This window comes from Mustelus asterias, chromosome 18 (assembly GCF_964213995.1).
Source record: "Mustelus asterias chromosome 18, sMusAst1.hap1.1, whole genome shotgun sequence".
NCBI lineage: Eukaryota > Metazoa > Chordata > Chondrichthyes > Carcharhiniformes > Triakidae > Mustelus > Mustelus asterias.
Window position 1 is genome coordinate 11,308,060 of NC_135818.1, and position 25,572 is coordinate 11,333,631.

At 47.8% G+C, this 25,572-nt stretch overlaps 1 protein-coding gene and 1 non-coding gene across 5 annotated transcripts in view; one reads left to right on the forward strand and one right to left on the reverse strand.

Annotated features, from left to right (window-relative positions):
- The window catches only part of smoc1 (SPARC related modular calcium binding 1), a 248,746-nt gene that overhangs the window by 195,624 nt on the left and 27,550 nt on the right, over positions 1–25,572 (forward strand). The window lies entirely within an intron of this gene.
- Positions 2,485–2,587, reverse strand: LOC144507392 (U6 spliceosomal RNA). The gene has a single exon (XR_013500087.1). It is a non-coding gene; the product is annotated as a U6 spliceosomal RNA (small nuclear RNA).

Genomic DNA, 25,572 nt, shown 5'->3' on the forward strand with positions numbered 1-25,572 from the left:
AACCAGCACGACTTTTGGACTGTGGAAGGAAACTGGAGCACCCGGAGGAAACCCACGCAGACGCGGGGAGAATGTGCAGACTCCGCACAGACAGTGACCCAAGCTGGGAATCGAACCCAGGTCCCTGGCGCTGTGAGGCTGCAGTGCTAACCACTGTGCTACCGTGCCACCTGGATTTGTCAAGCTTTTTCAGTGTCCTTGCAGCTGCTCCCATCCAGGCAGTACCTTCCATCACTCTCCTGAACTTCTGCCTTGGAGTGGATAGTTCCCAGGCTTTGAAGATTTAGGAGTAAGATGCTAGCCAATGACCTGCGAGTCTCCGTTGCATTTCTGTGGCTGGCCCAGTTGGACCTCAGACTTTTGTATCATTTTCCCGACGGAAGAAGGCGGAAGAGAGAATGTCCGGGGTGAGTGGGGTCCTTAATTATGCTGGCTGCTTTGCCGAGGCAGTGGGAAGTGTAGACAGAGTCAATGGATGGGAGGCTGGTTTGCGTGACTGATTGGGCTACAGTTACGACCTTTTGTAGTTCCTTGCGGTCTTGGGCAGAGCAGGAGCCCATACCAAGCTGTGATACAACCAGAAAGAATGCTTTCTATGGTGCATCTGTAAAAGTTGGTGAGAGTCGAAGCGGACATGCCAAATTTCCTTAAAGCAAGGACGAGTGAAGTGGGGTGCGTGCTGATTGTCACAACATTGACTGTGTCCCTCTGTGTCCAAAGTGTCAATTTTACCATTTGACATTTATGACAATTCTATTAACATATAAATGATTTAGCGTTTTCTATAACTCATTATGAAATATTCAGTGTATATTAAATGTATTTAATCTTATTCGTGGGGTCATGGTTAGTGAACAAGCCCATGGTTCGCACTGCTGCCTCACAGCGCCAGGGACCCAGGTTCGATACCTGGCTTGGGTCACTGTCTGTGTGGAGTTTGCATGTCCTCCCCGTGTCTGCGTGGGTTTCCTCCGGGTGCTCCAGTTTCCTCCCACAGTCCGAAAGACGTGCTGGCTAGGGCGCATTGACCCGAACAGGCGTCGGAGTGTGGCGACTAGGGGAATTTCACAGTAACTTCATTGCAGCGTTAATGTAAGCCTTACTTGTGACACCAATAAATAAACTTTTAAACTTTAAATGATGTACCTTTTCCCAAAATACTGTGGAGCTGAAATACTATGCGAAAGGATTAGAAAGATGACTGTCTTGATGTTTATTTTGGAGCTTGCAGCTCTGAACTAAGTCCGTTCCAGCCACTCCCGTTCCTTGCGGGAATCGCAATGATGAATGACTGAAGAGAAAACAGGATTCGGGCAGAAATCATTGCCCGTTTTGGGCTGACGCCTGATGTAAATGAAATGGATAGCAGGTTGTAAAAAGCAGCGTCGACAGGCGCACTGTTTCAGGCCTCCAAAACGCGACAGCCCAAAGGAGAGTCAAAGGTGAATTATTTCTCGAATGTAAAAAATGACTCCGGTTCTGGCAGGGTCGGAGTGAGTTGTTGTCTTTGGTGCTGATTCATCGTGGTCGGGTAACCAGTTAGGAATCTGTTTGCAATTGGATTTCGTTGACCTCTGCTGAGACAACTGGAAAGTTGCGTACATTACATCACTGGATTGACCTCCACACGGTCAGAGCAGTCAGAGAGGTTCAGCTGATAGGAAAGCTCTGTGCTTTATCATTTATCATTTACGCTGATTCCCAATGGGGTCGGAAGGGTTGATGTTTTGCTTTCTGAGATCGATGTGATGGCGAGAAACTTACATTGCCCTCAGAGACGCACTTTTAAAGATATACTGCCAACTTCATTCTGCCAACTCTTTGCACAAACTGTTAAGTTCATTTGTTAGTCACAAGTAAAGCTTACATTAACACTGCAATGAAGTTACTGTGAAATTCCCCTATTCACCACAGTCTGGTGCCTGTTCGGGTCAATGCACCCTAACCAGCACGTCTTTCGGAATGTGGGAGGACCCAGAGGAAACCCACGCAGACACGGGGAGAATGTGCAAACACCACACAGACAGTGACCCAAGCCGGGAATCGAACCTGGGTCCCTGGCGCTGTGAAGCAGCAGTGCTAACCACTGTGCTACCGTGTTATGGGTGAGGGAACACCAAACGTTTGCCAGCACGTGAGTGGTGCACTTCCCATCATTTGTCAACATTGAGTTAAAATTAAATTTTATTTATTAGTGTCACAAGTAGGCTTACATTAACACTGCAATGAAATTCCTGTGAAAATCCCCTAGTCGCCACACTCCGGCGCCTGTTCGGGTAACACTGAGGGAGAATTTAGCATGGCCAATGCACCTAACCAGCACGTCTTTCGGACTGTGGGAAGAAACCGGAGGAAACCCACGCAGACACGGGGAGAACGTGCAAACTCTGCATAGACAGTGACCCAAGCCAGGAATCGAACCCGGGTCCCTGGTGCTGTGAAGCAGCAGTGCTAACCACTGTGCCACCATGCCACCCTAAGTAAAAGAATATGGAACGCTTCATGAATTTGCGTGTCAGCCTTGCGCAGTCGCCATGCTAATCTTCCTGGTATCGTTCCGATTTTAGTATCTGTGCTGCCAAAGAAAGAAATGCTTTAAGGAAGAGGTGGACAGATTTTTAATTAGTAAGAGCTTGATTGGTTATGGTTAACGGACAGGAAAGTGGAGTTGAGGCCAAGATGAGATCAGTCATAATCATACTCAATGGTGGAGCAGACTCGAGGGGCAGAATGGCCTACTTCCGCTCCTAGTTCTTATGTACTTGCTCCTACATTGAAGGAATTCATGGAGCCAAACTGATTGGAGGAACCCCGAGACAATTTTGGAACTTGGCCTCTTAACCTAGAACACAATTTATGCATCGGGGCAGCACGGTGGCACAGTGGTTAGCACTGCGGCCTCACAGTGCCAGGGATCCGGATTCAATTCTGGCCTTGGGTCACTGTGTGGAGCTTGCACATTCTCCCCGTGTCTACGGGTGTTTCCTCCGGGTGCTCCAGTTTTCTCCCACAGTCCAAAGATGTGGCGCTTAGGTGGATTGGCCATGCTAAATTGCCCCTTAATGACCACAGATGTGCAGTTTAGATGGGTTGGCCATGCTAAATTGCCCTCAATGTCCAAAGGTGTGCAGGTTAGGTGGATTAGCTGTGCTAAATTGTTCCTTAATGTCCAAAGATGTGTGGGTTAGGTGGATTGGCCATTCTAAATTGTTCCTTAATTTCCAAAGATGTGCGGATTCGGTGGATTAGCCATGCTAATTGTGTGGGATTATGGGGATTTGAGGGCCTCAGCTGGGGCGAGGGTGGGCTGAATGGCCTAGGCCTAGCCTATCCCTGTGTAAGATTGCGGAAAAGTCGAGGTGGAGATGGGAATCCAGTGAGGAGGCCCTCCGAGGAATTTGGCAGCCCTCGTCTGCCTAAAGGCCCACCTGCGGGGGAAGGTAAAACTCTGGCGTGCAGTCCTGGTGTGTTACAGATATCTTTCCCCCAGTGTCAAAACCATCACCAGTTTCAATCATGGAGTTATTTCTTTGGCAGAGAGTGTAAAATGTGTCATTCCTGGAAGTTCCCCAGGCTGAATTCTTTCTAGCTGGAAGTTCCTGAAGCACTGTAAGAGTTATGGAGTGTGACTTGTCTGAAATGTGATGTGTTAAATTTTAAAATATCCTTCCCAGGGATTTTATTTATGAGCGTCATCGAGCAAAGAACAGCAATGACTTAAGTATTTGTTGATCATGTCCGTTTCGTGAACGGAGATCCGGTGGAATGGTACTGAGGTGGATCAGCCTCGAGGGCAGGATCTGGTGACTGGACCATGGAATGTTCTATCTGGCCACTCAGTCACTGTGACCAAAACACACAAACATGGAAAATAAGAGCAGGAGGAGGCCATTCGGCCCTTTGAGCCTACCCTGCCATTCAGTATGATCATGGCTGATCCTTCATGGGGTGGCACGACGGCACAGTGCTTAGAATCATAGAATCCTACAATGCAAAGGAAGCCATTCGGCCCATCGAGTCTGCACCGACCACAATCCCACTCAGGCCCTATCCCCATGCATTTACCCCAGCTAGTCCCCCTGACACCAAGGGGCGATTTAGCATGGCCAGTCCACCCAACCCGCACATCTTTGGTTAGCACTGCTGCCACACAGCGCCAGGGACTCAGGTTCGATTCCAGCCTCGGGTCACTGTCTGTGTGGAGTTTGCACACTCTCCTTGTGTCGGCGTGGGTTTCCTCCAGTTTCCTCCCACACTCCAAAGACGTGCAGGTTAGGTGGATTGGCCATGCTAAATTGTCCCTTGGCATCCCAAGATGTGTAGGTTAGGGGGATTAGCAGGGTAAGTAAGTGGGGTTACAGAGATAAGGCCTGGCTATGATGTCCAAAGATGTGCGGTTTAGGTTGATTGGCCATGCAAAATTGACCCAAGTGTCAAGGGATCTGCAGGGTAAATATGTGGGGTTACAGGAATAGGACCTGGGTGGGATTGTGGTCAGTGCAGACCCGATGGGCCAAATGGCCTCCTTCTGCGCTGTAGAGATTCTATGATGATTCTATGATTCTATGATGCTCTGTTGGACAGTCGGTGCAAATTCGATGGGCTGAATGGTCTCCTTCCACACTGTAACAACCTCAGTGCCAGACTCCAGTGCTCTCTCCATATCTCTTGACATTAGTCTAGAAATCTATCAATTTCCTTCTTAATATATTCAATAGCTTGGCCTCCACAGCTTTCTGTGCTGGAGAATTCCACTGGTTCACTACCCTTGGAGTGAATAGATTTCTCCTCACTTCAGACACAAATGGCCTCCCCTGAATCCTGAGAATGTGACCCCTTGCCGCTCCTTCACCAAGTGAGTGGAGCTCCCGGGATTCCCGGAATTGCTCCCGGGATTCAGGTGTGTGAGCTACACTCACCTGATGTAGGGGCAGCGCCCCGAAAGCTCGTGATTCCAAATAAACCTGTTGGACTTTAACCTGGTGTTGTGAGACTTCTTATTGTACCCACCCCAGTCCAATGCTGGCATCTCCACATCATGACAGCCCAAAGATGTGCAGATTATGTGGATTGGTCATGCTAAATTGCCCCTTAGTGTCAGGGGGATTAACAGAGTAAAGGTTTGGGGATGGGGCCTGGGTAGAATTGTGGTCTCTGCACTCTCGATAGGCTGAATGGCCTCCTTCTGCACTGTAGGGAATCTATCATCAGCTGGTGAGCTGTTGATTGGATATGACGTAGCCACAGACTGCTCCCGTAGGGGGCAACCGGGGCGGGTGAGGGTGGGGAGCAGGGGGATGGAATGGTGGCCACAGGGGGTTGGTCCAGGAGAAGCTCCACAAGGCTGAAGGTGAAATATTTTTTGGTGTGCTCTCCACCCAGTGCCTCAGTTGGCCACGCCCTCGCCACTTGAGTCCCAAGGTTCCAGGTTCAAAACTGACTCCAGGACTTGAGACCAGAAGCCAACTGCTCTGAGCCAGCTCCAGTCAGTCACTCCTGTCCTGAGGGAGTGCTACACTGTCAGAGCTGCCCCTTTCAGCTGACAGGGTAAACTGCAATCCCACCTATCTGCTCGGGTGATGGTAAAAGATCCTACAGCCGTATTTTAAAAAGAAAACCCTGCCAGTTATTCCCAGTGTGTAAGAGTCCCTCGATCAACATAAAAATACAGGGTAAAGTCTTAAAGTTTATTTATTAGTGTCACAAGTAGGCTTCCATTAACACTGCAATGAAGTTACTGTGAAATCCCCCTAGTCGCCACACTCCTGTTCGGGTACACTGAGGGAGAATTTAGCATGGCCAATGCACCTAACCAGCACGTCTTTCAAAATGTGGGAGGAAACCGGAGCACCCGGAGGAAACCCACGCAGACACGGGGAGAATGTGCAAACTCCACACAGACGGTGACCCAAGCCAGGATTCGAACTCGGCTCCCTGGCGCTGTGAGGCAGCAGTGCTAACCACTGTGCCATCGTGCTGCCCACTTGGTCTTATCACATTGCTGTTTCTTCAGGCTTCCTGTGTGCAAATTGGCTGTCGAGGTTCTCACATTTACAGCGGAGATTTTACATTTCAAAAACATGTTAGTGGTTGTGAATGGTGTTATATAAATGCAAACCTTTCTATGGGCGACACGGTGTCACAGTGGTTAGCACTGCACCCCACAGCGCCAGGGACCAGGGTTCGATTCTGGCCACAGGTCACTGTCTGTGTGGAGTTTGCACGTTCTCCCCGTGTCTGCGTGTGTTTCCTCCGGGTGCTCCGGTTTCCTCCCACGGTCCAAAGATGTGCAGGTTAGGTGGATTGGCCGTGCTAAATTGTCCCTTAGTGTCCAAAGACGTGTTGGGTCAGGTGAATTAGCAATGGGAAATGCCCGGGGTCATGGGGATATGATGTGGAGACCTGGTGTTGTTAAAACTCTTACTTATGGGGATATGGCAGAGATGAGCGCTCTTTCGAAGAGCTGGTGCGAACCCGATGGGCCGAATGGCCTCCTTCTGTACTGTAGGGATTCTAAGTATGAGTTTAAAAGGGAAACTCGGTTCCAAAGTTGCAGTCAATCGATGTCCCAACCATATCACGGGACCCCGTTCAGCGCGTCACATGGACTGACAGCCTGACCCAGGGCAAACTGTGCCATCTAGTGGTAGCTGGATGTCACTGCAGCAGCAGTGTCAAGATGGCGGGTGGGGCCTTGTCCGTCCCCCAACAATGGAAGGAAATCCCAGTCTCAGTGTCTCAGTGAAAGCAGGAGAAGCAGATCAGAGCTGGTGTGATTTCCCATCTGGGAGGAGGTGTGTACAGGGCAAGGCACCATGGCTTCCAATGCCCTGATAACATCAGGGAGCCCGGTGCGTGATGTATTGGAAACAATAAGAGCAGAAAAGAAAAATATTTAAACTTGGGACCAAATAAAAAGAAAACAGAATTAAAGGAATGTTTATATGGAACATGCCGGAGACTTAACAGAGTGCGAGGCACTGGATTCTTGGTCAAGTTAGACTCTAATGAAATTGGAAATGCAATGAATGGTTTGAACAGAAAACTGCCAATTGTTTATTAACAATGCAGTGATCCACTGGGGCATCGCATAAACTGTGCAGTATAAGTAAAAACACTTCCGTAAAAGGCAGCCGACACACAGACAGCAGAACAAGAAGAGACAGATCTTCCATATTTAAACAGAGATACCACGCTGTATGGACTGGACCCTGGCAGATGTACTGGGGAACATCAGAGCAGACAAGCCTGTCACTTTTCTGCTACACTGCTGAACCAGATTCAGTCTGATAAATATCAATAAATATAAATATCAGCTCATACCAGGACAAATGAGGAACACACACACACCCACACACCCACCCACACACACTGACACACACACACACACACACTGACACACACACACACACACTGACACACACACACACCCACCCACTGACACACACACACACACACACACACACACACTGACACACACCCACACACCCACACACACACTGACACACACTCTCACACACACACACTCACACACACACACTCACACACACACACTCACACACACACACTCACACACACACACACACACACTCTCACACGCACTCACACACACTCACACACACACACACTCACACACACACTCACACACACACACATTCACTGACACACACACACATGCACACTCACTGACACACACTCACTGACACACACACACGCACACGCACTCACGCACACACACACTCACTCATGCACATGCACACACACACACTCAAACACGCACATGCACACACACTGACCCACACAAATACACACACACACCCACACACACAAATACACACACACTCACACACACAAACACACTCACTCACACACACAGACACACAAATATGCATGAACACGCACACGCAAATGTGTACAGTCGCATATACACAAACATGCACAAACACACACACATACAAACATATGCACATACACACATACACACAGATACATGTACGCACACACACGTGCACGCATACCCACACACACACACATATACATAAATGCAGGCACACACGCACACACAGACACACATGTGCGTGCATATGTGCACATACATACATACACAAACACAGACACACGTGCACACACGACACACACACACACTCATGCATACACGCAAGCACATGCAGAACATACACGCATGCACACACCTGTGCACACACACATGTACACAAGTGCACTCACTCAATCATACACACACTCATGCATCCACATATGTATAGGTGCACAGATACATACGCGCACATGCACATGTTCACATGGATGCACACGTGCACACACAAGCACATGTGTGCACATAGGCAAAGAGAAACATACAGACATGCACGCACACACACACACACTCACGCAATATGTATCATATATGTTTGTGTAGAGCTGATTACTTCCAGGCTAATTTGCTTCATATGAACAAAGGACATAGGAGCTGAAGTAGGCCATTCAGCCCCTCGAGCCTGCTCTGCCATTCAATAAGATCACGGCTGACCTGATTATGGTCTCAATGCCACTTGCTGACTTGACTTCCTTATTAGTCAAGAATCTATCCGCCTTAAAACAATTCTATTACACTTATTTCTTCCCCACTGGTTTTTGAGTTACTTCTTCTGTTCTGCGCTGCTGACACTTTGGATGGTGAGGTGTTACAGTGTGTTCATACCCAGACCTTTCACCCTGGGGTGCGGGATTATAGTTACCACCCACACTGCCCACAATTCCAGGGTTGGTGATACGAGGGTGCTATGTCAGATGGGTTTGTGCAGTCTCAAGCATGTTCCTGCCACTCGGAAATGAATATACTCTGAACCGGCTGATGATCTGTCAACACCCGATAAAAGTTGCCTAACATTCATTGGGAACGGGGTCTGGCAAAATATTCCAACCTAAAATCTTGACCAGTTGTGTCTTTTTTCCCCTCAGTGAGTGTTTTCCGTTGTTTTTTTCAGTATTTTTGCAGCCCTTTTGATTCTTTGTAATCCATTCACGGTCTCTCACTCTGAAAAAGCTTAGGGGTTATCGGGGTGTGAGACAGAACTACCCTTGTGAGGTTGAGGTAGACTTCCGAGACACTTTTGCTCTCTGAGTATACGCTTAGATAGCAAATGGGGAAAAGTATTCTATTCTCTCACACAAACAAGAGCAAGAAAGCCTCAAATTCTGCAAAAGTTTCCAGGTTCAGAGAGGCAATTTTTTCACCCAGAGGGTGATGAGTGTCTGGAACGAGCTGCCAGAGGTAGTAGTAGAGGCGGGTACAATTTTGTCTTTTAAAAAGCATTTAGACAGTTACATGGGTAAGATGTGTGTAGAGGGATATGGGCCAAACACGGGCAATTGGGACTAGCTTAGTGGTAAAAGAAAAGCGGGGCATGAACAGGTTGGGCCGAAGGGCCTGTTTCCATGCTGTAAACCTCTATGACTCTTAAGTTTCCTTGCATGTCCCAGTCCCATCACAATCACAGTTTGGGCTTATACTCACTGGAGTTTAGAAGGATCAGAGGGGATCTGATCGAGGTATGTAAGATTCTAAAAGGGATTGATAAAGTAATTGTAGACCAAATGCTTCCCCTTGTGGGGGACAATCTAGAGCAAGAGGTCTCAGGTATAGGTCGAGAGGCGGTAGATTTAAAACTGAGATGAGGAGGAACTACTTCTCGCAGAGGGTGATGAATTTGTGGAACTCGCTGCTCCATAGCGCGGTGGAGTCTGAATCATTGAATGGTTTCAAGAAGGAGATAGATATATTCCTAATAAAAAAACGGGTTAAAGGGATATGGGGAACAGGTGGGGAGGTGGATTTGAGACCAGGGAGAGATCTGCCATGATCTGATTGAAGGGCGGAGCAGGCTCAAAGGGTTGTATTTGCCCACTTGCGCCCCTAATTCCGATGTTCCTAATTGGGAAAAAATAATCTTCCAAATAACATGAAGAATATGTGCAATTTAAAACGGTGACTGAAGCGTATGTCCTGTGGCCTGGGGTGCATTGAACTGTAAGACACCAGTTCCACAGCAAACTCCCTTTCCTGCAAATTGTACATTTTAAACACCACCGTCAAGAATGGTTAAGCGCAGGAAAATGTCGCATTGCAACGTAGGCCGCGTTCCTTCAGCATGTAAAGCTGCACAATGGGTGGGATTTTATGACCTTGCTTGGGTGTTACTCGTAAAATCCCACCCGAGGCCAATGGAAAACCGTGTGTTGGACTGAAGGCAGAAGAAACATCTCTTGGGGCAGAAGGTGCGGTGGAATATCTGGGGAGGGGGAATCATGGGTTGGATTTTACAGGCACGCGCTAGGCATGATTTTGGTGATGGTGGAAAGGGGGATGTATTGAATAGGGTGGGTAGGGGAGGGGGATGTATTGAATAGGGTGGGTACCCAACCCACCACCTGCTTGACCACCCTGGGTTTACCCCACAACATGGTAGGTGCAGAAGCCCAAACCTCCCCCCCCCCCCACCCTCCACTATCTGTAAATAAATAATTAAAGATTATCATAGGATCGTCATCGAAACCCTGCAGTGCAGAAACAACTCATAACAACTCATCTTCCGGCTGGACACGTTGCAGCCTTCCAGTCTCAACATCGAATTCAACAACCTCAGATGATTCGCTCCCCCCCAACCCGACCCCTTTGGTTTCATTTTATTTTATTTTTGACTGTTCTCTACCTTTTATTTCTTAGTTGTCTTTCTTTATTTTTCTTTCTCCCCCCATTCTTCCATCCTATTTCATTCCCCCTTTCCTTACCTTTTCTCCCCCTTTGCTTCCCCTTTCTCTCCATTTTACCTCTCTCCCATCCATCTTCCCCACTCCCCCCCCACATCTCCATCTGTCACCGTTTACCCTCTGATTTCAGCTTCTCTGCCGTTTGGCCATTCACACCTTCTATTCTCTCTATGGGGCTGCCATTAGCAGCCTTTCCCCTTGGTTTTGTGGCTATGGCTCATTCTCTCTCCCTACAGTATAAATATCTCCCACTTTCTCTGCCTTTTAGCTTTGACGAAAGGGTCATCCGGAGTCGAAACGTCAGTTATTTTCTCTCTTTTGATTTGATTTGATTTATTATTGTCACATGTATAAACATACAGTGAAAAGTATTGTTTCTTGCGTGCTATACAGACATAGCATACTGTTCATAGAGAAGGAAAGGAGAGAGTTGCTTACAGATGTTGCCAGACCTGCTGAGATTTTCCAGCATTTTCCCTTTTGGTTTCAGATTCCAGCATCTGCAGTGTCATAGAGTGATAGAGGTTTACAGCATGGAAACAGGCCCTTCGGCCCAACTTGTCCATGCCGCCCTTTTTTTTAAACCCCTAAACTAATCCCAATTGCCCGCATTTGGCCCATATCCCTCTATACCCATCTTACCCATGTAACTATCTAAATGCTTTTTAAAAGACAAAATTGTACCCGCCTCTACTACTACCTCTGGCAGCTTGTTCCAGACACTCACTACCCTCTGTGTCAAAAGATTGCCCCTCTGGACACTTTTGTATCTCTTCCCCCAGTGATTTGCTTTTATTTAATACTTATCTGATTCCTACCTTGAAACTCCTTCCACATCCCCTTTTTGATGCTAAGAATTGCTTCCATTTTGATTGTCCTTTCTCAACTTAGATTGGATTTTGGTCTTGAAAAGTGGATTGGGCCTCATTTTTATTAGTCACATGTGTATATTTTAGCCACACAGCAGACACAGTCTGTCGAGTTTGGCCACCAAATATATCCTGATATTGCGGTGACCTTAGACACAGATGGCATGTCAACCTTGAGATGCAATGGTGTCCGAGAACATATTGGAGTCTTCTGCATTTTATTGTATATACAAACTTAGCAATTACTGACCAGTGTTTATTTTGTTTTGAGTTTCATTTGCTTTCTTGTTGTTGGCAGGGCTGTTCTGGCCAACCGCAATTGCCAACTGCAATTTAATCACAAAACAGACAGGCAGTGATATTTACAGGTCCACACATATGGTTCCTTTTTTATTGATGTTAAATGATTCTGCCACTCACCAATGTTAAAGTATAACGGGTCTTACTACCCAATGTACTGAAGTCTGGACATGTGACTCTCCATTCGGGCGCCCGTTGTTTGGCAGTTGGAGGTCTCATTAAGTGTAATTTATCTCCAGTTTAAATCAACAATGCAGGAAGTTAACAAAGTTCACACAATATATACATAAAACTCCCAGGCCGGAATTCTGCCGCCCACGCCCACCATGGAATCTGAGCGGTTACGGGGGGGCGGGCAATGGAAATGTCTGCTGACCTCGGGCGGGATTTTCCAGTCTCACTTGAGGGAAGCCGGAAAGTCCCCCCCCCCCGCCCCCCCACCCCCCCACCCTCGCCCCTGCCCGTGTCATCAGATAGGATCATATTTCCTGTTGGGAGTGTGAAGTAGTGCGTGTGGATTTTTCTGGGGTGTGTGGCACAGTGGCACAGTGGTTAGCACTGCAGTCTCACAGCGTCAGGGACCCAGGTTCGTTTCCTGGCTTGTGTGACTGTGCGGAGTTTCCACGTTCTCCCCGTGTCTGCGTGGGTTTCCTCCGGGTGCTCCGGTTTCCTCCCACAGTCCAAAAGATGTGCGGGTTGGGTGGATTGGCCGTGCTAAATTGCCCCTTAGTGTCAGGGGGGATTAGCAAGGTAAATATTAGCAGGGTCAATGTGTGACTAAACACATTGATGAAGGAAAAGCGATAGATGTGGTTTACATGGACTTCAGCAAGGCGTTCGATAAGGTCCCCCATGCAAGACTTCTTGAGAAAGTGAGAGGGCATGGGATCCAAGGGGCTGTTGCCTTGTGGATTCAGAACTGGCTTTGCCTGCAGAAGGTAGAGAGTGGTTGTAGATGGGTCTTTTTCTGAATGGAGGTCGGTCACCAGTGGAGTGCCCCAGGGATCTGTTCTGGGACCCTTGCTGTTTGTCATCTTCATAAATGACCTGGATGAGGAAGTGGAGGGATGGGTTGGCAAGTTTGCCGACGACACGAAGGTTGGTGGTGTTGTGGAAAGTTTGGAGGGATGTCAGAAGCTGCAGAGTGACATAGATAGGATGCACGACTGGGCGGAGAAGTGGCAGATGGACTTCAACCTGGATAAATGTGTAGTGGTCCATTTTGGCAGGTCAAATGGGATGAAGGAGTATAATATCAGGGGTAAGACTCTTAGCAGTGTAGAGGATCAGAAGGACCTTGGGGTCCGGGTCCATAGGACTCTTAAATCGGCCTCGCAGGTGGAGGAGGTGGTTAAGAAGGCGTATGGTGTGCTGGCCTTCATCAATCGAGGGATTGAGTTTAGGAGTCGGGGGATAATGATGCAGCTTTATAAGATCCTTGTCAGACCCCACCTGGAGTACTGTGCTCAGTTCTGGTCGCCTCATTACAGAAAGGATGTGGAAGCCATAGAAAGGGTGCAGAGGAGATTTACAAGGATGTTGCCTGGATTGGGGGGCATGCCTTATGAGGATAGGTTGAGGGAGCTCGGTCTTTTCTCCTTGGAGAGACGAAGGATGAAAGGTGACCTGATAGAGGTTTACAAGATGTTGAGAGGTATAGATCGGGTGGATTCTCAGAGGCTTTTTCCCAGGGCTGAAATGGTTGCTACGAGAGGACACAGGTTTAAGGTGCTGGGGAGTAGGTACAGAGGAGATGTCAGGGGTAATTTTTTCACTCAGAGGGTGGTGGGTGAGTGGAATCGGCTGCCGTCAGTGGTGGTGGAGGCAAACTCGATAGGGTCTTTTAAGAGACTTCTGGATGAGTACATGGGACTTAATAGGATTGAGGGTTATAGGTAAGTCTATTTATCAGCCTAGGTAGGTAGGGACATGACCGGCGCAACTTGTGGGCTGAAGGGCCTGTTTGTGCTGTAGTTGTTCTATGTTCTATGTGGGGTTACGGGAATAGGGCCTGGGTGGGATTGTGGTTGGTGCAGACTCAATGGGTTGAATGGCCTCGTTCTGCACTGTAGTGTTTCTATGATTCAAGGCACCTGCCATTAGATGGACTCGCCCTTACAGGTTAAGTTTTGAAATGTTTTGTGTGGCAAATTGCTGAAAGTGTGGCACGATGGCACAGTGGTTAGCACCGCTGCCTCACAGCGCCAGGGACCCGGGTTCGATTCCGGCTTGGGCGACTGTCTGTGTGGAGTCTGCGCATTCTCCCCGTGTCTGCGTGGGTTTCCTCCGGGTGCTCCAGTTAGGTGCATTGACCATGCCAAATTCTCCCTCAGTGTACCCGAACAGGCGCCGGAGTGTGGCGACTAGGGGATTTACACAGTAACTTCATTGCAGTGTCAATGTAAGCCTTACTTGTGACACTAATTAATAAACTTTACTTTACTTTTTGGATTTTCCAGCCTCCCAGTCGTGTGTTTTCTGGTGGCCGAGCGTAGCATCCTGTTCACTAGCGGTGGGATTCTCTGGTCCCACCGCTGTCAATGGGACTTCCCATTGGTGTCACCACACACCACCGGGAAACCCACGGGCAGGCGAGCACTGCTGGTAGGTCTGGAGAATCCCGCTGGCATTAATAAAGAACAAAGAAGAACAAAGAACAGTACAGCACAGGAAACAGGCCCTTCGGCCCTCCAAGCCTGTCCCGCTCCTTGGTCCAACTAGACCAATCGTTTGTATCCCTCCATTCCCAGGCTGCTCATGTGACTATCCAGGTAAGTCTTAAACGATGTCAGCGTGCCTGCCTCCACCACCCTACTTGGCAGCGCATTCCAGGCCCCCACCACCCTCTGTGTAAAAGACGTCCCTCTGATATCTGAGTTATATAAGAACATAAGAACATAAGAAATAGGAGCAGGAGTAGGCCATCTAGCCCCTCGAGCCTGCCCCGCCATTCAATAAGATCATGGCTGATCTGACGTGGATCAGTACCACTTACCCGCCTGATCCCCATAACCCTTAATTCCCTTACCGATCAGGAATCCATCCATCCGCGCTTTAAACATATTCAGCGAGGTAGCCTCCACCACCTCAGTGGGCAGAGAATTCCAGAGATTCACCACCCTCTGGGAGAAGAAGTTCCTCCTGAACTCTGTCTTAAACCGACCCCCCTTTATTTTGAGGCTGTGTCCTCTAGTTTTAACTTCCTTACTAAGTGGAAAGAATCTCTCCGCCTCCACCCTATCCAGCCCCCGCATTATCTTATAAGTCTCCATAAGATCCCCCCTCATCCTTCTAAACTCCAATGAGTACAAACCCAATCTCCTCAGCCTCTCCTCATAATCCAAACCCCTCATCTCCGGTATCAACCTGGTGAACCTTCTCTGCACTCCCTCCAATGCCAATATATCCTTCCTCATATAAGGGGACCAATACTGCACACAGTATTCCAGCTGCGGCCTCACCAATGCCCTGTACAGGTGCATCAAGACATCCCTGCTTTTATATTCTATCCCCCTCGCAATATAGGCCAACATCCCATTTGCCTTCTTGATCATCTGTTGTACCTGCAGACTGGGCTTTTGCGTCTCATGCACAAGGACCCCCAGGTCCCTTTGCACGGTAGCATGTTTTAATTTGTTTCCATTGAGCTAGTAATCCCATTTGTTATTATTTCCTCCAAAGTGTATAACCTCGCATTTATCAACGTTATACTCCATTTGCCATATCCTCGCCCACTCACTCAGCCTGTCCAAATCTCTCTGCAGATCTTCTCCATCCTCCACACGATTCACTTTTCCACTTATCCTTGTGTCGTCTGCAAACTTCGTTACCCTACACTCCGTCCCCTCCTCCAGATCATCTATATAAATGGTAAACAGTTGCGGCCCGAGTACTTCGCCCCTCTCAGCTTGAGCCCGTGACCCCTCGTGATCGTCACCTCCGACCTGGGAAAAAGCTTCCCACTGTTCACCCGATCTATACCCTTCATAATCTTGTACACCTCTATTAGATCTCCCCTCATTCTCCGTCTTTCCAAGGAGAACAACCCCAGTCTACCCAATCTCTCCTCATAGCTAAGACCCTCCATACCAGGCAACATCCTGGTAAACCTTCTCTGCACTCTCTCTAACGCCTCCACGTTCTCCTGGTAGTGCGGCGACCAGAACTGGACGCAGTACTCCAAATGTGGCCTAACCAGCGTTCTATACAGCTGCATCATCAGACTCCAGCTTTTATACTCTATACCCCGTCCTATAAAGGCAAGCATACCATATGCCTTCTTCACCACCTTCTCCACCTGTGTTGCCACCTTCAAGGATTTGTGGACTTGCACACCTAGGTCCCTCTGTGTTTCTATACTCCTGATGACTCTGCCATTTATTGTATAACTCCTCCCTACATTATTTCTTCCAAAATGCATCACTTCGCATTTATCCGGATTAAACTCCATCTGCCACCTCTCCGCCCAATTTTCCAGCCTATTTATATCCTGCTGTATTGCCCGACAATGCTCTTCGCTATCCGCAAGTCCAGCCATCTTCGTGTCATCCGCAAACTTGCTGATTACACCAGTTACATCTTCTTCCAAATCATTTATATATATCACAATATAACGGCCGGGAATTCCAACCACAGAGTTTAACAGCATAAAAAGAGGCTCTTTGGCCCATTGTGTGTGCGCTGGCCAACAAGCATATATCTATTCTAATCCCATTTTCCAGCATTTGATCTGGAGCCTTGTATGCTATAACATTTCAAATGCTCACCACTTGATCATAAACCTTTAGCTTAATTCTGAAAAACAGGACAAAGAGCTACTGACCTCAAAAGCATAGAACACCAGTAAAACCTTCAGAGTTTCCTTCAGAGTACCGCATGGTAGGTTGTTGCATAAAGTTAAATCTCACAGGATCCAGGGTGAGGTATCTAAATGGATACAAAATTGGCTTCTTGACAGAAGCCAGAGCGTAGTTGTAGAGAATTGTTTTTCAAACTGGAGACCTGTGACCAGCGGTGTGCCTCAGTGCTGGGCCCACTGCGATTTGTCATTTATATTAATGATTTGGATGAGAATATAGGGGGCATGGTTAGTAAGTTTGCAGATGACACCAAGATTGGTGGCATAGTGGACAGTGAAGAAAGTTGTCTCCAGTTGCAACAGGAACTTGATCAATTGGGCCAGTGGATTGACGAATGGCAGATGGAGTTTAATTTAGACAAATGCGAGGTGATGCATTTTGGTAGATTGAACCAGGGCAGGGCTTACTCAATTAATGGTAGGGCGTTGGGGAGAGTTACAGAACAAAGAGATCTAGGGGTACATGTTCATAGCTCCTTGAAAGTGGAGTCACAGGTGGACAGAGTGGTGAAGAAGGCATTCGGCATGCTTGGTTTCATCGGTCAGAACATTGAATACAGGAGTTGGGACATCTTGTTGAAGTTGTACAAGACATTGGTAAGGCCACACTTGGAATACTGTGTGCAATTCTGGTCACCCTATTATAGAAAGGATATTATTAAACTAGAAAGAGTGCAGAAAAGGTTTACTAGGATGCTACCGGAACTTGATGGATTGAGTTATAAGGAGAAGCTGGATAGACTGGGACTTTTTTCTCTGGAGCGTCGGAGGCTGAGGGGTGACCTTATAGAGGTCTATAAAATAATGAGGGGCATAGCCAAGGTAGATAGTCAATATCTTTTCCCAAAGGTAGGGGAGTCTAAAACTAGAGGGCATAGGTTTAAGGTGAGAGGGGAGAGATACAAAAGTGTCCAGAGGGGCAATGTTTTCACACAGAGGGTGGTGAGTGTCTGAAACAAGCTGCCAGAGGTAGTAGTAGAGGCGGATACAATTTTATCTTTTAAAAAGCATTTAGATAGTTACATGGGTAAGATGGGTATAGAGGGATATGGGCCAAATGCGGGCAATTTGGATTAGCTTAGGGGTTTTTAAAAAAAAGGGCAGCATGGACAAGTTGGGCCGAAGGGCCTGTTTCCATGCTGTAAACCTCTATGACTCTATGACTAGTTTCAAAACTTGAGAGATTTATTAAAGAAAAAATAACTTACACACACAAGATACAAGTTAAACAGTTAAAACGGTCTTAAAGAACACCACCCACCCCCCCCCCAAAAAGTACACCCTTTCTGGCAACAGCCTCTTATACATTTTAACCATTGGATTTGATTTGATTTATTATTGTCACATGTATTAACATACAGTGAAAAGTATTGTTTCTTGCGCACTATACAGACAAAGCATACCGTTCATAGAGAAGGAAAGGAGAGAGTGCAGAATGTAGTGTTACAGTCATAGCTAGGGTGGAGAGAAAGATCAACTTAATACAAGGTAGGTCCATTCAAAAGTCTGATGGCAGCAGGGAAGAAGCTGCTCTTCAGTCGGTTGGTACGTGACCTCAGACTTTTGTATTTTTTTCCTGACAGAAGAAGGTGGAAGAGAGAATGTCCGGGGTGTGTGAGGTTGTTAATTATGAAAGCTGCTTTGCTGAGGCAGCGGGAAGTGTAGACAGAGTCAATGGATGGGAGGCTGGTTTGTGTGATGGATTGGGCTACATTCACAACCTTTTGTAGTTCCTTGTGGTCTTGGGCAGAGCAGGAGCCATACCAAGCTGTGATACAACCAGAAAGGATCCAGTAAAAATACAGTAATATTACCCAGGTTAAAGAACTGTTGTCACGTTAATAAAGGTACACCTCACGATTTCCCAGATGCTTCCACTTTGATGTGGCATTCCAAAAGGCGGGGGAGTGGTGGGGGGGCGGGGAGGGGTGGGGGGGGGAGGTGGGGGGGGGGGGGGGTAGGGGGCGGGAGAGGGGTAGGGGGGCAGGGGGCTGCCTCCAATTCAAAACTTCTCAGCATCCCACATGAAGGAACCTTCAGGACTTTCCCCCACAGCAACTCAACCAGTTCTACATCTCTTTCCTGAAATACCTTTTCCTCCTTTCACCTCAGCTTTCATCATCCTGAAACATCTCTTTGAACACCTCTTCTCTGAATATAAAAATCTCTTGTGTTTTCTATTTTGCCTGTACTTTCATAGAGGTTTACAGCACGGAAACAGGCCCTTCGGCCCAACCTGTCCATGCCACCCTTTTTTTTAAACACCAAAGCAATCCCAATTACCCACATTTGGCCCATAACCCTCTATACCCACCTTATCCATGTAACTGTCTGAATGCTTTTTAAAGGGCAAAATTGTACCTGCCTCTACTACTACCCCTGGCAGCTTGTTCCAGACACTCACCACCCTCTGCGTGAAAGAATTACCCCTCTGGACCCTTTTGTATCTCTCCCCTCTCACCCTAAACCTATGCCCTCTATAGAGTCATAGAGGACTGTCCTGTACTTTCAGATCAGTAACATTTACAATACCTTCCCCTCTTCACTCATAAAACTCCTGCGAGGTGTACATGTTCCTTGTCACCCCTGAACTCCCTTTTGAAATTACATTAAACTCCTATGTAGAATCATAGAATAGAATCACTACAGCAGAAGGAAGCCATTTGGCCCATAGGGCCCACCCAGGTCTTATCCCCATAAGCACCCACATATTTACTCTGCTAATCCCCCTGATACTAAGGGACAATTTAACATGGCCAATGTATCTAACCTGGACTGCGGGAGAAAACCGGAGCACCCGGAGGAAACCCACACAGACACGGGGGGCACGTGCAAACTCCACACAGACAGCCAAGCCGAGAATCGAACCCGGGTCCCTGGCTCTGTGAGGCAGCAGTGCTAAGCACTGTGCCATCGTGCTGCCCATGTCTATAAACGGTATGTCTTGTCTGTATAGTGCACAAGAAACAATACTTTTCACTGTATCCCAATATATGTGACAACAATGAATCATATCAAATCAAATCAAATAAATTCAATCGCTGAAAAAAAGTCCCACTTATCTCCCAATGCAAATTTTCAGAGCAAAGACCAAAGAAAATTACAGCACAGGAACAGGCCCTTCGGCCTTCCAAACCTGTACCAACCATGCTGCCCGACTGAACTAAAACCCCTAAAGATCCCTTTAGATCCAACCTATTAATTTGTAACGCAATCTCATCTTGTCTCTCACTACAAATGCACAAACCTAACAAACTTTAACCTTTCATCTCTTAGACCTCACAGACAACCTGTCTCCAGTAACCTTTCCCCTGTTTAGTTAACCTGGTCTCTCTCCCTCTCTAACTCACACACACACAAATACACATTTAATGACTTTAATGACAAGACAAGAGGGAGGGGTCACAACTAAGTTGGAAGGGCACAAATATCCTGGCTGGGAGCTTTGCTAGTGCAGTTCGGGGGGGTTTAAACTAGTATGGCAGGGGGGTGAGGATCAAACTATTAGGTCTATAAGTGTGGTGGCTGGGGACGAGCTTGGGGCTGGGACAAGGCTGGCAAAGAAGAAGAGCACTCTGGGGGAGGACGACCTCACTGAGCCTGGGGGTCTGGAGTGCTTATACTTCAATGCAAGGAGCGTAGCAGGTAAAACAGACGAACTTGGGGCCTTAATGCGCACGAGGAATTTGGATGTGGTTGCGGTGACAGAGACTTGGTTGAAAGAGGGACAGGACTGGCAGCTGAATATTCCAGGGTACAAGTGTTTTAGGCGAGACAGAGGAGGGGCCAAAAGAGGTGGGGGAGTAGCGGTATTGGTTGGAGAGCATATTACAGCGGTGCAGAGGGAGGACAATTCGGAGGAGTCGTGTAGCGAGTCACTCTGGGTGGAGCTTAGAAACAGGAAAGGCGCAGTCACTATGTTGGGGGTGTACTACAAGCCCCCCAACAGCCCAAGGGAAGTGGAAGAATGGATATGTCAGGAGATGCTGGATAGGTGCAGGAAATATAGGGTTGTTGTAGTGGGAGACTTCAATTTCCCTGGTATAGACTGGAAATCGCTGAGGGCAGGGACTCTGGATGGTGAGGCATTTGTAAAATGTGTACAGGAGGGTTCGTTGGAACAATATGTGGACAGCCCAACTAGAGAGGGGGCTATACTGGACCTGGTGCTGGGGAATGAGCCCGGTCAGGTCTTCAAAGTTTTGGTTGGGGAACATGTGGCAAATAGTGACCACAATTCTGTTAGCTTTAGGATAGTGATGGAAAAGGATGAGTGGTGTCCCAAGGGTAAGGTGTTGGATTGGGGGAAGGCTAACTTTATTGGGATCAGGCAGAAATTGGCAGCTCTTGATTGGGAGAGGCTGTTTGAGGGTAAATCCACATCTGGTATGTGGCAGTCTTTTAAGGAACGGTTGTTAGGGCTACAGGACAAGCATGTGCCTGTAAAAAAGAAGGATAGGAAGGGTAGGATTAGAGAACCGTGGATAACCAGGGAAATTGAGGGACTGGTCAAAAGGAAAAGAGAGGCGTATGTTAGGTCCAATCAGCTAAAAACGGAGGGAGCTCTGGAGGAGTATAATGAAAGTAGGAAAATACTCAAACGGGGAATTAGAAGAGCAAAAAGGGGTCACGAAATGTTCTTGGCAGACAGGATTAAGGAGAATCCCAAGGCATTTTATTCATACGTTAGGAACAAAAGGGTTGTAAGGGAAAAAATCGGACCTCTCAGGGACAAAAGTGGGGACTTATGCTTGGAGCCCAAAGAGGTAGGGGAGATCCTAAATGAATACTTTGCGTCGGTATTCACAAAGGAGAGGGATGTGTTGACTGGGAGTGTCTCGGAGGGAGTGTTGAACCGTTGGAGAAAATCTCCATTACAAAGGAGGAAGTGTTAGGTTTGTTAGAGAATATAAAGACTGACAAATCCCCAGGGCCTGATGGAATCTATCCAAGGCTGCTCAGGGAGACGAGAGGTGAAATCGTTGGGCCTCTGACGCAAATCTTTGTCTCGTCACTGGACACAGGTGAGGTCCCAGAGGATTGGAGGATAGCCAATGTGGTCCCGTTATTTAAGAAGGGTAGGAAGGATAACCCGGGTAATTATAGGCCGGTGAGCTTGACGTCCGCGGTGGGGAAGTTGTTGGAGAAGATTCTTAAAGATAGGATGTATGCGCATTTAGAAAGGAATAAACTCATTAACGATAGTCAACATGGTTTTGTGAGGGGGAGGTCATGCCTCACGAACCTGGTGGTGTTTTTTGAAGAAGTGACCAAAATGGTTGACGAAGGAAGGGCCGTGGATGTTGTCTATATGGATTTTAGTAAAGCATTTGACAAAGTCCCTCATGGTAGGCTAGTGAAAAAGGTTGGATCCCATGGGATAAAGGGGGAGGTGGCTAGGTGGGTGGAGAACTGGCTTGGTCATAGAAGACAGAGGGTGGTAGTGGAAGGGTCTTTTTCCGGCTGGAGGCCTGTGACTAGTGGTGTTCCGCAGGGCTCTGTATTGGGACCTCTGCTGTTTGTGATTTATATAAATGATCTGGAAGAAGGAGTAACTGGGGTGATCAGTAAGTTTGCGGACGACACAAAACTGGCAGGACTTGCAGATAGTGAGGAACATTGTCAGAGGCTACAGAAGGATATAGATAGGCTGGAAATTTGGGCAAGGAAATGGCAGATGGAGTTCAATCCTGATAAACGCGAAGTGATGCATTTTGGTGGGAATAATGTAGGGAGGAGCTACACGATAAATGGAAGAACCATAAAGGGTGTAGAGACGCAGAGGGACCTGGGTGTGCAAGTCCACAGATCTTTGAAGGTGACGTCACAGGTGGAGAAGGTGGTGAAGAAGGCATATGGCATGCTTGCCTTTATAGGACGGGGCATAGAGTATAAAAGTTGGGGTCTGATGTTGCAGATGTATAGAACGTTGGTTCGGCCGCATTTGGAATACTGCGTCCAGTTCTGGTCGCCACACTACCAGAAGGACGTGGAGGCTTTGGAGAGAGTACAGAGGAGGTTTACCAGGATGTTGCCTGGTATGGAGGAGCTTGGTTATGAGGAGAGATTGGGGAAACTGGGGTTGTTCTCCTTGGAAAGACGGAGGATGAGGGGAGACTTAATAGAGGTGTATAAAATTATGAAAGGCATAGATAGGGTGAACGGTGGGAAGCTTTTCCCCGGGTCGGTGGTGACGTTCACGAGGGGTCATAGGTTCAAGGTGAAGGGGGGGAGGTTTAACACAGATATCAGAAGGACATATTTCACACAGAGGGTCGTGGGGGCCTGGAATGTGTTGCCGGGCAAGGTGGTGGAGGCGGACACACTGGGAACGTTTAAGACTTATCTAGACAGCTATATGAACGGAGTGGGAATGGAGGGATACAAAAGAGTGGTCTAGTTTGGACCAGGGAGCGGCGCGGGCTAATTGTTCCTGGTTTCTCGTTTCAAGGCTTCATTCTACGATCATCTTGCTGGTGCCAGTACAGAGTGAGACTGCGGATAGTTGGGAACCTGTCTCGGGGGCAGGGAATTCATATGGTGTTCGTGGAAGTGGAAATGACTAGGGTTGGGAAGCATTTTCCGATCGGGGCCATTGTGATCTCCTGGACTCGTTTCGATCGCCTCAGGGGGTCGGAGAGGAATTTCCCAGATTTTTTTTTCCCCATATTGGCCCTGGGGTTTTTCACTCTGGGTTTTCGCCTCTCCCTGGAGATCACATGGTCTGGAATGGGGGGGTGGGGGTAAGTTAATAGGTTGTAATGAACAAAGCATCGTAGCTGTGAGGGACAGCTCGGTGGATAGGATATTGGTATGTAGATAGGCTGGAAAATTGGGCGGGGATCCTGGATTCAGGATTCAATCCTGGACCGGGGAGCGGCGCGGGCTTGGAGGGCCGAAGGGCCTGTTCCTGTGCTGTATTGTTCTTTGTTCTTTGACTTAGATTCCAAAGGTTCAACTGCATTGATTTGCAGTTGGGATCTGTGCTATTTATCCTTGATGATAACTCGACATTGTTCACAATAGATTTCTGCTGCTTGGAGAAATCAGGGCAACTTCCAGCTTTTCATATAAGCTTGTAGTCACTTTTAATCTACTGTAGTTCTTCCAGCCATGGTTCTGCTCATCTCACTGAGCTGTCATTGAATAGAATGGAACTTCACTGAAAGAAGAACATTTGACTCAATGTTATGGTATAAAACTGCAGTTAATGGCTCACAGCTACTTTCCCTTCATAAGCTGCAGTCGGAAGTGTTAAGAGGCCCACTTCCAGCAAAAAACAACTTGCATTTATATAACACCTTTAATATAGTAAAAGGTCCCAAGGTACAGCACAGCACCGTAATCCGATTAAAATTAACACCAGGCCAAAGGAGACAATAGGGTAGATGGCCAAAGAGCTAGTTTTTAAGGATCATTACCAAAGAAGCGGCATTGGTGGCACTGCTGCCTCACAGCGCCAGGAATCTGGGTTCAATTCCGGCCTTGGGTCACTGTCTATGTGGAACTTGCACGTTCTCCCCGTATCTGCATGGGTTTCCTCCGGGTGCTCCAGTTTCCTCCCACAGTCCAAAGATGTGCGGGTTAGGTGGATTGGCCATGCTAAACTGATCCTAGTGTCAGGGAGATTAGCAGGGTAAACATGAGGGGTTACGGGAATAGGATTGTGGTTGGTGCAGACTCGATGGGCCGAATGGCCTCCTTCTGCACTGCGGGGATTCTTTGGTTCTAAGGCAGAGAAAGGGAGGGAATTCCAGAGGATTAGGCCTAAATAGCTAAAGGAATGCTCGTTTGTCCCCAATCCCTGAAGGGTAATTAAGAGTCAACCACATTGCTGTGGGTCTGGAGTCACGTGTAGGCCAGACCAGGTAAGGACGGCAGATTTCCTTCCCGAAAGGGACATTAGTGAACCAGATGGGTTTTTCTGACAATCGATGATAGAATCAGTAATGGCTGATCCAATCCCCATTCCAGCTTTCTTGTTTTAATTGGTTGAATGAAACAGTTTCAATGAAGGATTTGAGCCTGTATCGCAACACCATTAGCCTGGGCTGCTAGATTATAAACCCAGTGATATTATCAATATGCCACCATCTAGGGGCGGCACGGTGGCACAGCGGTTAGCACTGCTGCCTCACAGCGCCAGGGATCCAGGTTCAATTCCCGGCTTGGGTCACTGTCTGTACAGAGTTTGCATGTTCTCCCCGTGTCTGCGGGGGTTTCCCCTGAGTCCTCCGGTTTCCTCCCTCAATGCAAAGATGTGTGGGTTCAGTTGATTGGCCATGCTAAATTGCCCCTTAGTATCAGGAGGATTAGTTGGGTAAATACGTGGGGTTACGTGGATAGGGCTTGGGTGCGATTGTTGTTGGTGCAGGCTCGATGGGCCAAATGGCCTCCTCCCGCACTGCAGGGATTCTATGATTCTATCTCCCTGTTTGTCTCCATCTCCTCTGTCTTGCCTCACACGATTTTGAATGCCTCCATTAAATCCTCTCTCAACTTCCCCTTCTCGAAGGAGGAGACCCCTGACTAGCTGCTTGCCTATCCACTTGCACCCTCTGAGCTGGGGGTGGTTGGGTACCGGTCAGGAGAAGGAGGCGGATGTCGACGATTGCCTTGCCCCACCTCCTCTGCGCGCCTGCCTTGTGCCCATGTCTGTTGCGGGACAACTATTCCTCAAGCACTAGTCAAAGAAGAGCAAGGGACTTTCCCTCAGTGACCTGGCCAACATTCACCCCTCAATATAACCCTACCAAAACAGATTCGCTCTTTCATCTT